This window comes from Macrobrachium nipponense, chromosome 31 (genome assembly GCF_015104395.2).
Source record: "Macrobrachium nipponense isolate FS-2020 chromosome 31, ASM1510439v2, whole genome shotgun sequence".
In the NCBI taxonomy this organism is placed as follows: domain Eukaryota; kingdom Metazoa; phylum Arthropoda; class Malacostraca; order Decapoda; family Palaemonidae; genus Macrobrachium; species Macrobrachium nipponense.
Window position 1 is genome coordinate 22,489,169 of NC_061093.1, and position 14,308 is coordinate 22,503,476.

General features: G+C 34.1%; 1 long non-coding RNA gene across 1 annotated transcript in view; it reads right to left on the minus strand.

The window, feature by feature from the left end:
- Nucleotides 1–2,213: 2,213 nt before the first annotated feature.
- The window catches only part of LOC135206481 (uncharacterized), a 29,183-nt gene continuing 17,088 nt past the window's right edge, over nt 2,214–14,308 (minus strand). Inside the window, exon 5 of the long non-coding RNA XR_010312750.1 lies at nt 2,214–2,347. This is a non-coding gene — a long non-coding RNA (uncharacterized LOC135206481). The remainder of the gene's footprint in view (nt 2,348–14,308) is intronic.

The window sequence follows — 14,308 nt, forward strand, 5'->3', positions numbered from 1 at the left end:
CTAGTTTTGCAGCCACTGCTGCAAAACCTAACTGAAGAAGAACTAGCATCAGACATCTTCGTAATAACTTGTTAATAACTAGGCAGCTAACTGATTAAGCAAAAACGCCAACCAAGAACTTGTACATCACCAAAAAGAAAAAATCGACAATGGCGACGAAAGTCGACTGCAACAACAAACCACTGGTGTTACCCCGTGGCCAGCAGAAAACGAACTGAAGAGTCAAGCTCAGCAGTACCAAGTATTCCCGAAAGTGGGCGGGATCTGTATAACCTACACAAACAATGGCAGCGCCGCTACCGCCGCCAGGAATTTGAATTTTCGACTGCCAGGTAAGAAAGCGTACAGCTAATGTAATTATTTGGTAAGTCACTTATGTGAAAAAGGGGTTTATTTGATTGTTCTATACTGTCTTTCTAAGTTATATACCAAATTTCAATGCTATAGGTTTAAAACTAAGTGAGAAGATAGATTTTGAAGGTCAATAAGTATGGTTTTGAGATACAGGCATTCAAAGTTTTCCTTTGTATTTTTACAGACAATAAAAATGTTAATAATTAATTATTATTATGAATGTATATTTCTTTTTTGGGTATTAATAAACCAAAACTGTGTTATTTATCATAATTTAATCAGAAAGGATAATCCCTTTGCTCATATATCGTAGCCTGGGGTACTACTGAGTCAGGCAAGACATGGCACTCCTTCCTATGCAACTCTCTCTCTCTCTCCTTCACTAACTCGGCTTATTACAGCAAAATTTTCTTCTTCTGTATGTTAGAGCGAGATGTTCTCCTTGTCTTTTCCTTTTTTGGCATGATGAAATTCTTGCCTTCCGGCCAGAAACAAAGATAAACAGACATAAAATCAAGAGAATGTCAGAGGTGAAACTTGAACGTGTACTCTATTTTTACAAAGACAATCGTAATAAATCCCGATTATTATGAATTTCATATTCCTTTCTGGGTACTAATAAACCAAAACAATGTTATTTATCATAAATGAAGATCCCTTTGCTCAAAGACCATAGCCTGGGGCACTGCACGACATGTGCATTAGGCAAGACGGGGGTGTTCCTTACTATGCAACCCTCCCTCTCTCTCTTCACTAACTACGCTAATATCGCGTATATTATGATACTCTGTGATCATATTAGAGCGAATTTTCTTCGTCTGTATGTTACCGAGATGTTTTGCTAGTCTTTTCCTTATTGGCATGATGAAATTCTTGCTGAAACAAAGATAAACATACGTAAAAGCAAGCGAATATCAGGGGTGAAACTCAAACGTGTACACTACAAGAGGTTTCTCCTCGCACTGAAAGGTGGTAAACTGACTAAGTTGCCTCCTGCCACCTCATGGAATTTCTACAGATGCCATTGCTCACAATTTCTTAGACAATAATTATCAAAATTTACGATAACAGAAGAAATATTGCATTTTCTTGTATGGATCAATGATTTTGGCTTATTGAGTTACGTTTACTAATTACCCTGTAACTATGAAAGTAAGAGGAATTTTGACATAATATTTCATATACATATTCTCCATTGCCTACAAAGCTCCAAGAATTTTTTCATGACTGCATTTTTTGCCCTATAAACCCCATATATAATGGGTTCCGGCCGGCCCCCTTTATCTTACCAATATCTATTACCACAACTTGTGGTAAATATCAAAACTAAGCCAAGATCAGTTTATTATTAATATGAAATAAAGCTGCTAAGACAAAACTGGACAACATTCCATATTTATATTTGTGAGGATATGAAAGATGTCTAGGCTAGGGAAGAATATTAGTTTTGGGAGTAAAGTAAAGTAACAACAAAAAAGATTGTATAATTGCCAGATGGGGAAAACAATCTCCCTTATTTAGTCCAACTCCTCAGCTGTCAGATATAGGCTTTAAACTTGACTACAGTCCTGAATTTTGCTGTCAACTTAAACACTTGACATACAGACAAAGTCTTTTACCTCAATACCATATCAGTTACTTGATTTGTACAAGTAGATATGCATGCCACGGTGGGTTTGGCATCTTTAAATCATTCATAATAGGACAAGGAGAGAAAAATTAAGTCCATGATATTAAAAAACTAAATTGCAAATGAGAGAAAATTACAAACAAACACTCAGAGCCATTACCAAAATCTGCAGCAGACTGATGCTGAAGCTGGGAATGTGTATAACTTGTGTTATCGTATTTGGTGGCAAAAAAATGTGAAGGATGAATTGTCTACGTACTCCCGCTCCAGATGCAGATGCACCCTCGAAGGCTCACAGTAACCATTTTCCTCATTGCTTAAGTCTACAACTGGTGCAGCAGAAGCTTCAGACTGTTCAAGGCTCTGGAAAATTATTAATATTAGAAATAGCAAAAGGACAAATGACAAATGAACAAAAAATTATTGCAAAACTTAAGTGGCAGGGTAAAGACAACAAGTAAACTCGTTACAATTTCGTACCATAAAAGGCAAAGGTAGATTTTTCCGAACTACCAATTTTTTCAAGAATAATTTGGCTTAAAAGGAAACTAAAGACCTGGCAATAATAATCAAATATTTTAATCATTCATAAATACAACATAATAACAAATGTGATTCTGTACCGAGTAATATTTGGGCACCAAAAATGGCAATAATAATCTAATATTTTTCAGTTAATATCCACTCCAAACCTCCTGAAATGCAAATTCTTAGAGGAACCTCTGAATGTTTTCCAAGGCAATTACTGACCAGAAATGAAAAATCAAGAGGGTGTTAAATTTAACGGCTACCTTGTCCACAAAATTAAATTGTTCCAAGTCTCACTTGCTCTCCTTTCCACACCAGGGAAAACTTCTGCTAAACAAGAATTCATATACAGCACCAAGGTAATTTCCTTACAAAAAATAAAATGTAGGCTTACATAAGATGCAAAATAAGGCTACAAAGATTAACCCTCTTACGCCGACTGGACGTATTTTACGTCGACATTTTTTGTCTCTCGTGTGCCGACTGGACGTATTTTACGTCGACTTACAAAAGTTTTTTTTTTTTAAACTTCGCAGAAAAATACTTAAAGGCCTACCAGCCAAGTAAAACTCTTGAATCACGCACCTTGGGGGATGCTGAGAGTTCACGGATCAAGGTGTTGTTTTGTTTACAATCGTTACGAGGACGCAAGCACGAATTTCTTTCTTCTTTGCCGCACTAAAAAAGTATCTGTGACACATCTCGGAAATTATTTCGTCATTTTGACATAATTTTTGTACCATTGTAAATTAGCCGTTACATGAAAGTATTATATAGAAAATGTGCGCATTTTTATGTAAAATACAACAATAAAAATACTCATGATTGTACCTTTATCAGTTTTGAGATATTTTCATATAAATAACGATAATTGCCAAAATTTTAACCTTCGGTCAACTTTGACTCTACCGAAATGGTCGAAAAACGCAATTGTAGCTAAAACTCTATTATTTTAGTAATATCATTCAATCATTTACCTTAATTTTGCAACTAATTGGAAGTCTCTAGCACAATATTTCGATTTATGGTGAATTTATGAAAAACTTTTTCCTTACGTCCGCGCAGTAACTCTTCCAAAAAAAATCATACATGCGATTGTGGTAATGTTTGCACCATTTTTAAAATTAGCCATTAATATAAAGTTTTTATATATGGAAATGTGCGCAATTTCATGCACAATACAACTAAAAAACAACCCATGGTTGTAGCTTATATCAGTTTTGAGATATTTTCATATAAATAACGATAAATGCCAAAATGTCAACCTTTTCGGTCAACTTTGACTACCGAAATGGTCGAAAAACGCAATTGTAAGCTAAAACGCTTATATTCTAGTAATATTCAAGCATTTACCTTCATTTTGCAACAAATTGGAAGTCTCTAGCACAATATTTCGATTTAATGTGAATTTATGAAAAAATAAAACGTTTTTCTTTACGTCCTCGCGGTAACTCTTCCCGAAAAAATCATAGTTGCAATTGTGGTTACTGTTTGCACCATTTTAAATTAGCCGTACATAAAGTTTTATACATGAAAATGTGCGCAATTTATGTAGAATACAACAAAAAATAATGAAGGTCGTAGCTTTCTCATTTTTGAAATATTTGCATATAAATCACGATAAATAGAAAAAAAAAACCACGTCGGTCAACTTTGACTCTAACAAAATGGTCGAAAAATGCAAATTGCAATAAGCTAAAACTCTTACAGGTTAGTAATATTCAGTCATTTATCTTCATCTTGAAAACAAATTTGAAGTCTCTAGCAAAATATTTAGATTTATGGTGAATTTAAAAAAAATCTTTCCTTCCCTCCGCGCGCGGATTTCTCGCCACAAATCTCCGAAATATTTGCTCCATTCATATTAGGCATTTCATAGAAATTTATATATGAAAATGTGCGCAATTTCATGTAGAATATAACGAAAAATATTTGAAGGTTGTAGCTTTTCTTAATTCCGAAATAATTGCATATAAAAAATATATATATAAAAAAATTCGACATCGGTCAACTTTAACTCGTCAGATATGGTCGAAAACTGCAATTGTAAGCTAATACTCTTACAGTATAGTAATATTCAATCATTTGTCTTCATTTTGAAAGAAATTGGGAAGTCTCTGGGACAGACTATTTAGATTTATGGTGAATTTTTGAAAAAAATATTTGTTTACGTCCGCGCATTACAAATTCATGCATTATTTTGTGATAATATTTTCTCGTGTTGCTTTTATCGTTTTACAATGTGTTATATACCAAAATGATTGCAATTTAGTGTACATTACAACAACAAAAAAAAGTAACTTGTTACCTTTAAAACCGTTTTGCGCACAGCGCGATTTGAATACAATTATATATGAAATTTCGTTTTTGCGCTATCATATATCGCATTATTTATATAAGATAATGATAATTTTTTTCATTTTCTGATGGTTGCAACTAAACAACTTCAGGCAATGACAAAAAAGGAGCCAAAAATGAACTCTTAACCCTCTTACGCCGAAGCCCTAAAAATCAAAACCTCTCCTGTATGCCGGCGCCGGTTTGGAGTGAGCGCGGAACCGGAAAAAATAATTTTTTCAAAAAAATCACAGCGCGCTTACTTTTGAAGATTAAAAGTTCATTTTTGGCTCATTTTTTTTTCATTGCCTGAAGTTTAGTATGCAATCATCAGAAATGAAAAATAATATCATTATCATATGTAAATAATGCGATATATGGTAACGAAAAAAAAAAAAATTCATAGATAATTGTATTCAAATCACGCTGTGCAAAAAAACGGTCAAAGCTAACGAGTTACTTTTTTTTTCGTTGTATTGTACACTAAATTTCAATCCTTTTGATATATAATACATAGTAAAACAATAAAAGCAACACCGGAAAAATATTATCACAAAATGATGTACGAATTCGTAACGCACGGACGTAAAAAAAAAGAAAAAAATGTTATTTTCAAAAAATTTACCGTAATTCTAAATAATGTTCTAGAGACTTCCAATTTTGTTTTCAAAATTAAGACAAATGATTGAATATTACGATACTGTAAGAGTTTTAGATTAGGAATTGCAGATTTCGACCATTTGCGGACGAGTTAAATTGAGCCGAATGTCGAAATTTTAATATATATATTTTTTTATATGCACATATTTCAAAGATGGAAAAAGAAAAAAGCTCAAACCTTAAATTATTTTTTGTATTGTATTCTTCATGAAATTGCGCACATTTTGATATATGAAACTCTATAAAAAGGCTAATATGAAAAGGAGCAAATATTAGGATAATGCGATGTACGTATTTCGGAGACTGCGGCCGCGAATCGGCGCGCGGAGTGAAGGTAAATATATTTTTCAAAAATTCACCATAAATCACAATATTGTTTAGAGACTTCAAATTTGTTTCAAAATGAAGAAAAAAATGACGGAATATTACTAGGCCGTAAGAGTTTTAGCTTACAATTGCGTTTTTTTCAACTACTTCGGTCGAGTCAAATTTGACCGAACGTGGTTTTTTTTTTTTTCTATTTATCGTGATTTGATATGCAAATATTTCGAAAAAAAGAGAGAAGCTACAACCTTCAATCATTTTTAGTTGTATTCTAAATGAAATTGCGCACATTTTCATATATAAAACTTTATGTAACAGCTAATTTTAAATGGTGCAAACATTTCGAACAATCGCACAAAAAAATTTCTGATTTTTTCGGAAAGAGTTACCGCGCGAACGTAATGTTTTTTTTTTTTCATAAATTCACCATAAATCGAAAATATTGTGCTAGAGACTTCCAAGTCATTGCAAAATGAAGGTAAATGATTGAATATTACTAGAATATAAGAGTTTTAGCTTACAATTGCGTTTTTCGACCATTTCGGTAGAGTCAAAGTTGACCGAAAGTTGAAATTTTTTGCACTTAACGATTATTTATATGAAAATATTTCAAAACTGATAAAAGCTACAACCATGGGTGTTTTTTGTTGTATTGTGCATGAAATTGCGCACATTTCCATATATAAAACTTTATGTAACGGCAAATTTAAAAGGGTGCAAACATGAGGACAATCGCACGAAAAAATTTATCGGAAGAGTTATCGCACGAACGTAAGGAAAAATTTTTTCATAAATTCACCATAAATCGAAATATTTTGTGCTAGAGACGTCCCAATTTGGTTGCAAAATGAAGGCAAATGATTGAATATTACTATATATAAGAATTTTAGCTTACAATTGCGTTTCTCGACCATTCTGTAGAGTCAAAGTTGACCGAAGGTTGAAATTTTTGCACTTATTGTATTTATATGAAAATATTTCAAAATTGACAAAAGCTACAATCATGAGTTTTTTTTTTGTGTATTTTACATGAAATTGCGCACATTTTCTTCATATATAATACTTCATGTAAAGGATAATTTAAAATGGTGCAAAAATTATGTCAAAGTGACGAAATAATTTCCGAGATGTGTCACTGATACTTTTTTAGTGCGATAAGAAAGAAATTCGCGCTTGCTGCGCGCCTGCGTAGCGATTGTAAACAAAACAACGCCTTGATCCGTGAACTCCCAGCATCCCCCAAGGCGCGTGATACAAAAGTTTTCGGCTGGTAGGCCTATAAGTAGTTTTTTCCCCTCCGCGAATTTTTAAAAAAACAAAAAAAACTTTTTTTTTGAGCCCGAAGACGTATGATAACGTCCCAATCGGCATACGGGAGACATTTTTGACTCGACGTTTAATACGTCCAATCGGCGTAAGAGGGTTAATCTTGAAAACTAAGCGCGCTGTGATTTTTTTGAAAAAAATATTTTTTCCGCTTCCGCGCTCACTCCAAAACCCCTCCGGCATACGGGAGACAATTTTTATTTACCGCCTCCGGCGTAAGAGGGTTAAGGACCGTACATATAAATCATGGCAGCTACCAGCAAGAAACTCTTGCCATCAATGATAATTTTAAGCATGAAGCTGGCAGCATCAAAAATTAAAAACATTCACTAAAACCCTTTTGTAATACAGATTCCAACAACCAAATTTAGACAAATATGACACTATAGCCAAGAAATTATCTGAAAACAAATTGATGAAAAACCTTCTCCAATATAACAGAAAATGATAGACAACAGAAAAACTCATGGAGAATGGCTAATAAAATAAAATCATGGTAAATAGCAATATAATTAAGACTGTAAATGTTAAATTAATAAAAAAAAAAAAAAAAAAACATGCCTGTATACAAGCTAGATTATATAAATTTCCATAATAAAACTTATTGTTGGATAACTTACCTACTGTTAAAGATAGCTTATACCTCCGTTGCCCCCTTATAGGCAAGTCGGCATCCAAACGAAAGGTCAATGGCTGCCAGGATGATTGTCTGTTCTAGTACATCTGTTCTACCAAAAACAGGGTGTCTTTTGAACGTTTCTTTAGTTCTCGTTCGAATTATCCTTAACAGCCCTATTAAAGATGGGAGATTCCCACATTGAGAAGAGGATGGTGGGTAGTGCAGTTAGACAAAATCCACTCAGCCAATCGAGCCAAAAGTTTCTTGCATGAAACCCAAAACATTCTTACCTAATCTGGAATCCTTTCTGGATCTTACTGCCACCTGAAGTTGGATTCCACTCAGGGAGCAAAGTGCATCTTTATGATGATATAAAGGTATGCTCCTCAAAACAAAAAAAGTTATGTATCTTTATAATCCCCAAATTATTAAAACAACCAATTTAAAACAAAAAAGCATAAAAAGATTGCTCTTTCTTTGGTTGAGGAAAGACTTGAGCTGCTACTAGTAGCACCCCTTGCGCAAAAGGAATTTTCGTGTAAGTTGTAAGTCTGGCACGGTCTCTGACCACTAATATGACCTTAATAATGCTCCCCAAATATGTATTAAGCTAACTTTTACATGAAATTAAAGTTACTGTAATTTCATCTGAAAGTTAGCTTAATACACTACCCTCCAAAAAAGAAATAAATAACTGGTAAAAATATAGGTGTGTGAAGATTACATACGTACAGTATTTCTCTCTTCTTTCCCCCTTCCGACCAACTGATCTATTTTTAGAAGTCTTCTGTTTGAAATTTCTTTACATGAACAAACAGGGCTTTTCATTTGGACTAACAACAACGCATAGAGAGAGAGAGAAGAGAGAGAGAGAGAGAGAGAGAGAGAGAGAGAGAGAGAGAGAGTTGTCTTTACTTAAGTATGAGAGACCTTACCTTACAGACCTTACATCTTGTTCGGGTTGTCCCAGGTCCCTTAGTGTGAGGCACCTCTAATGTCTACCAGAGAATTGCTAATGCATCTTCCAGTATATTTTGCATCTTCCAATCTTGGATGGTCTGGGATGCAGCTTAGATATCTGTCAAGCTTATTCTTACACATCTACGCTCACTCCTGATATATTCTCAGATGAGCTGGCAATGCATTGAATAGACACTGCATTGTCGATGCTGGTGCGTAGAGGATTAATGTCTGTGTGCTTTCCTTAGTTTTCCTGGTATAGTTTTGGGCACTATTAATCTACCTTTGCTTGCTCTTTCTGATATTTTTTAGTTCCATGATGTTTTCGGCAATTCCTTCTATCTGTTTCCATGCCTCTATTATCATGTAGCGTTTCTCTTCTCCTTTCTAGACTACATAATTCTCAAAAATTGCAGTCTTTCCCATAGTCAAGATCCTTAACTTCTTCTATTCTAGCTGTAAAGGACTTTGTACACCTATGTGGCAATATTCAAGTGGGACTACAAACATACGTTTTATAAAGCATAATCAGGTGTTCAGCCTTTCTTTGTTTTGAAGTGCCGTAACAACATTCCCATTTTTGCTTTGCATTTTGCCATTAGAATTGCTATTTGCTATTACATAACATGTTCAACACACACCAAGGTCTTTAACTGCTTCCTTTTTAGTGATTGTCTCGTTATTGGGTCCCCCTATATGCCTATGGCTTTCCTTCTTTATCTCCATAAATTATTGATTCAAATTTACCGGAGTTAAATACCGTCCTATTTACATATTCCATTCATAATATACTTAGTTAAGGTCTCTCTGTAGCGAGTTCTTATCTTCATCACAAGTAATTTCTCTACTTATTCTTAGGTCATCGGCGAAACTTGTCACTACCGAGTCCTCAACATTACTGCCATGTCTGCAATCATAATAACAAACAGCAATGCAGCTAACACCGTACCTTGTGGCATACCAGATATTACCTTATAGCTTCATCCGATTTCTCATCGTTTGCAATAACTACTATCTGTTTTCTGTTGTGTAAACTTTCTTTTATCCATCTTCCTACTTTGTCCACTATATTATGTTTTCTAATTTTCTTCACTAATATATTATGGTCTACCTTATCAAAAGCTTTTGCAAAGTCTAAATAACCCACATCTGTTTCTTTCCGTGTCATATTTTTATATTATGTTCTCACAGTGGACTAACAGTTGGGTTTGTGTACTTTTTCTGGGTACAAAACAATGTTGTCCAATATTAAACAAATGATTTTTCATTAAATGTTTCATAATATTTTTCTTCATTAGCCTTTCATAATATGTTATGTCAGACTCACAGGCCTATATTACTTGGCCTCTAATCTTGATCCACTTTTGATAGTAGGGATAAATATATGTTAAATTTATGCTCATCATAAATCTTGCCTGTATCTACACTTTGCCTTAATAATATCGCAAGCGGCTTTGTGATAGCAATGAACTACTTTCTTTAACAAAATAACAGGGACACCATCTGGCCCCAGCTGCTGATCCATTTTAATTCATTTATAGCCTGCATAATATCAGCATTCATTAATATCTATATCTGATTAATATTCACTATTTTCATCCCTTATTTCTGTATCATTATCTTTATCATCAATTCTAAGGGGTAAATTTTCTCTTATATCTTTCTGCTAGTATGTTTTTTGCATATTTCCTTTTTTTCATTTGTTAATCTCCCTTCATTTCTTAGAGGGCCTATTTCTATTCTTCTTTTTTGCATATGAGTACAGTAGTTTGGGGTTTTGCTTGATATTTACTTGGGTTTTTTTTTTTCTTCCAAGTCCCATTTTACATTTTTCTTTTGATTGTACAATCTTTTGTTTTGGATTTTCTATTTTACTTTTTAGTTCCATCCCTTTTCATACACACTTTTCTTTTGCAAGACCTTTTTTCCACTTTCTGATTTTCTGGAACAAGATCCTCCTGTCTCTTGGTATGCATGACTGATGTTTATTTTTCTTCTTCGGTATATATGTATCCACTATTTTCTCTAATATTTGATATAATATAGTATCCGTAATTTACTTGTAATCATCACTTAAGGAATATGTTATCCCAATCTTTGTTTAATTCTTCATTTATTTCTGACCATTTTATATTCTTACTGTAGAAACTGTATTGTCCATATCCTTCCCACTTTTTCATCTCTTGCTTTATCTCTGTTTTCACTTGCTTTGGAATGGACTGTTAATTCTACGACATTATGGTCTGAAATACTCGCATTATAAACTATAATTTCTTTAACATAATTCAACTCGTTCACAAATACTAGGTCTAAAAGTATTTTCCTTTCTGTTGGCAGGTGATTTTATTTGTTGAATGTTGTATTCTAGTAGCATCTAATAGCTTTTCGAATTGCCTCTTATCTTCTGCACTACTATTTACTCTCTTTTTTTTTATATGTATAAATACAAGCACAATCTCCTATTCGTTCTTTCAACAATCAATGAAAGGAAACTTAAAGTCTACGGATAGAAGAATAGTCCAGTCTTTGTGATTTCTACATATATCATCCAATTTTTCTATTATTGTGTCAAACTCTTTAGTATTAGGGGGTCTATGTATTACTATATTCATGAATTTTTCAGATTCAAATTCTATCGCTATTAATTCACATTCTGAGTTACTATATTTCTCATATATTTTTCCTTGTTTTAGGTCTCTCATATATTGCAGTTCCCTTGATTCCAATTTTTTCTATCTGATCTATAAGTTTGGAACCCCTTTATCAGAACATCATACCAGTCTCTTGGGAACACTAGGTTTCATTTATTATCATTAATATCTATTTTTTTTCAGTTTGGGTCAGTTCTTCTAAGAACTATACTTTTCTTATTGAGGTTACTCATAACTAAACCCTGCGCATTCATCACTATGATGGTTTTGCATGTTATCCCCTTCATTTAATATGGGTAATAATAAGGATTTTCCCATGTCTCTTTCCTGTTCTGGTATGTTGTTCTTTTCTTTATTTCCAGAAATTCTGACATTTAAAAATCCCACTTTTGTTTCCAATATATTCAATCTTCCATTCATCCATAATTATTCATTTTGAGCATGAAACTCTGCAATTTTCTCTGAATCTGCACCATCTCCTGGCATTGTATATACAGTGCTTGTTTCTTGCACTGTATCTTGGAGCTGATGCTTGCCTTCTCGATGCTGACTTTACCTATCGCGGTGATGGCTTGTTTTTTCCTTCACTTCATGGTGTTTGTTCCGTCTTTATTTGTTTCTTTTGTTATTTTGGATTTTAATATTTAATTGAATTTGATTCATGGCTACACCGGGTGCATATATTTACATTTTTTGTTGAACTTACACCATTTTCCTTCTTTTAAATTTTTGCAAATATTTTTTGGATGTAGATCTCTGCATTCATCTTCATAGCCATCTAGGTACGCACATTTTACCATAAATCTCATAATTGTGACATACCTTGGGATGAGAGAGAGAGAGAGAGAGAGAGAAGAAGAGAGAGAGAGAGAGAGAGAGAGAGAGAGAGAGAGAGAGAGAGCTTAACTTTTAAATGAAATCTGTCTTTACATAAGTATTATGCTAACTTTTAAATGAAATCAAATTTACTGTAATTTCATTTAAAAGTTAGCCTTAAAAAAAGAAATAGATGGTTGGTAAAAATATAGGAGTATGTGAAGATTACATAGGAGAGAGAGAGAGAGGAGAGAGATAGAGAGAGAGGAGATATCGAGAGAGAAGAGAAAGAAAGAGAAGAGAGGAGAGAAGAAGAGAAAAAAAATAAAAACACTGATCACTAATCGCAACCGTCTCCCTCCTGTCAACATTACTTGACATTATTTGTCACATTAAGAATGCTTACCTTAAATAAAGGTAAAAAAGGTACGGAACTAGTTCTATGCATTAATCAAATAAGTCCCCCGTACGGAGGCCTGGCGTTCTTTGACAAAGATTGTTTCTAGGTTTCTTAAAACCTGAAACCAAAACAAATTGAACTTTTTTCTAGGTTTTTTTCCCTAAAAAACCTTTGAAAAACAAAAAAATGTTAACTTTGCCTCTTCCAGGCTTAACCTTTGACAAAGACATTTCTAGGTTTTCTAAAACCACCAAAACAAAAGATTCACTTTGCCAATCTCCAGGCTTGACCTGACAGACATTTCAAGTTCTTAAAACCAAAAAAAACAAAAGGTTTAACTTTGCCTCCTCCAGGCTTAAACCTTTGACAGAAATTCTAGGTTTTCTAAACCACAAAACAAAATATATTAACTTTGCCTCTCCCAGGCTTAAGCTTTGGCAAACATCTACATTTTCTAAACCCACAAAACAAAAGGTTAACTTTGCCTCCTCTAGGCTTAACCTTTGACCAAGATGTCCTAGGTTTCTAAATTCACAAACAAAATGTTAACTGCCTCTTCCAGGCTTAACCTATCTAAGTAAGTTTTAATTGCCCCAACTGGACAGAAATGAGTTTCTCCTTCTTCCCGACCAAAGAGGTTAAATTGCAATTCTTACAGTTCTCAGAAAAACTTGGCATTTACATCATTTTTAACTCTGGGCAAAAAGATAAAATAGCATTCCCTTTACCACAGCCTTAAGGAGAATGCTTGGAATAAATTACTCTTTTAACTGCCAATAGTAAAAAATAAAAGTGTTTCACAGTAAATACGTAACCCAGTGGAACTCATTCCAGGGCTCAAAAGAATGTGGATAAAATTTAGACCTTTGTCTAAAAGTATATCTTAGTTTAACCAGACCACTGAGCTGATTAACAGCTCCCCTAAAGCTGGACCGAAGGATTAGATATTTTATGTGGCCAGGAATCAACTGGTTATCTATAGCACTGGGACCTACAGCTTATTATGGGAACCAAACTACGTTATATCGAGAAATAGGCCTGTCTAAATTCTAGACAGGAACTGACACTGAATTGTAGGGGCTTCACTCTCAACTGATCTCAAAATCTTTATGTGCTAATTGTCAATTAGATCTGATAGCACACAACACCATAACAAGGAAAGCAAAAAAAAAATCTCTTACTATATCTAAGAAAGCCCAAGAAACTTTGATGTCTACAAGGTTAAAGATGCTGAAAATTCCTCTAGATTGGTGCCCTGAGCAATACACAAACTACTTGCTTCTGACACAAGGCCACAATTGTTTTTCACTAAAGGATAGAACCCATGATACCTTTGAAAATCCCCTTACTGATATGAGACAGTCTAGCATCTCCTACTGTTTAAGTGTGAGATGCAGGAGTCAGTGGAAGGACATGGAATTCTGTAATTGAGTCAATTTCCCATTAACGAAGACTAAGAGAGCATTCTACTGAAAGCGGTAGAAAGTTTGAAAATCATCCACTCTGAGCCTACTAGGGCTCTCCATGAGTCACAGAGCATTTCTTGAACTTGAAATTTGCGCAATACAGGGTGCCCTTGGTTACTGGTGGGGGTTCCGTTCCAACAGCCTGACACCAACTGCAAAGCGCTGATAACCGAAAATGGTGCCTCTGTTAGGTATAAATCGCCACCAATACCCGACTTAACAAACCTGAAGGCATTC